Source organism: Belonocnema kinseyi, chromosome 5, assembly GCF_010883055.1.
Source record: "Belonocnema kinseyi isolate 2016_QV_RU_SX_M_011 chromosome 5, B_treatae_v1, whole genome shotgun sequence".
In the NCBI taxonomy this organism is placed as follows: Eukaryota; Metazoa; Arthropoda; class Insecta; order Hymenoptera; family Cynipidae; genus Belonocnema; species Belonocnema kinseyi.
This window is the reverse complement of record NC_046661.1, coordinates 124338284-124339626: the sequence shown is the minus strand read 5'-3', so window position 1 is coordinate 124339626 and position 1343 is coordinate 124338284.

Sequence of the window (1343 nt, the reverse complement as noted above, 5' to 3'; positions counted from 1 at the left end):
ACACAGGTTCAATTGCCCGAACAATCCTATCATTTAGGATAGCTGTGAATATCTTATAAAGCATGTTCAGACAAGTTATTGGCCTGTAATTCTTCGGGTCAGTTAAGTTGCCTATTTTCGGCAGAAGAATTGTGCGCCCTTCCACCAACCACTCTGGAATCGGCTCTTCCAACTTCAAATATGAGGTGAAAATACGGGCCAAATGCAGATGGGTTGAAGAAAACATCTTCCACCAGAAGGTTTTGATACAATCTGGTCCCGGTGCGGAATAGTTCTTCATCCCTCTTAATACTTTTTTCACCTCCTCTTTTGTGATGGGTGGGCATTCTTCATCAGGTGTTATGAGGGTAACGCATAACTCCTTGAAGCTCTTTATATTTTCTGAGTCTTCGTCCAGTCTATGCTGAACTTCGTAGACTACTCTCCAAAATACTTCGACCTCCTCTGGTTTGGGTGGGTGTTCGACAGTAACTGGAGGGTCTTGGAAGAGTCGAGATGGGTCAGAGAGAAACTGTTGATTTTCTCTGACCCACCTCTCCCTTCGCTCTAGACTTCTCTTAGCGTCAGATAGTATCCGTATTCTCTCAACAATATGCTGTCTGATGGTCAGCAGCTTTGACTTGTTAAGTGTGTGATAACGGGTCCGGAGTTCGTGCGCGAACTTTTGAACCTGGGTGGTAAAATTCCTGCCAGATGTGATGTAGTCAATCACACATTGAATGCGGGACGCGTACTGTCTTGCCCAGCCTATGTTTATGGCAAGTTGATCCATTCGTCTTTTGGTCTTATGATCAGCCGTTGGTTTTTTTTTACGGTTCGCATCGGCCAAAGCTCTCGCTGCATTATACACACAATAATTGATAGCCCAGAGGTCGGATTCACCGGAAAAATGTCCACGAAGCTCGTCATCCATTTCAGCCAGATCTTTAGGCTTGAGAGAAACCTTGGTGTTGATGTTTCTCCGGGTCGTAAAGCATCGCTCTTCATCTATTGGATGTCTGCCCGCGGTTGGTCTTAGTGTCGCCTCTTTTTCTTTGTTGCCGGCTTGTTCTAGCTGTGGTAGAGTAGGCGTTCCGCTTATATAGCACCTTTTACGGAGTAGTTCAGCATGGTTTCGCAGACGTTGCTGCGAAAAGTGCGATAGCTCCGGGTGTTTCTCGCACCACAGAGCATGCAGCCGTGCCATGTAACCCCGTTCACAGACCACACTCGCATCGTAGCAGTCTAGCAAGTCGTGATTGAGTTGCTCCGTCCACCCAAAGGTCACGAGATCCCGCTGATCCATCGCATTGAATCCATTTTCATTGGCTCCCCCAGCTCTAGATTGGTCGGCATTGTTGGCC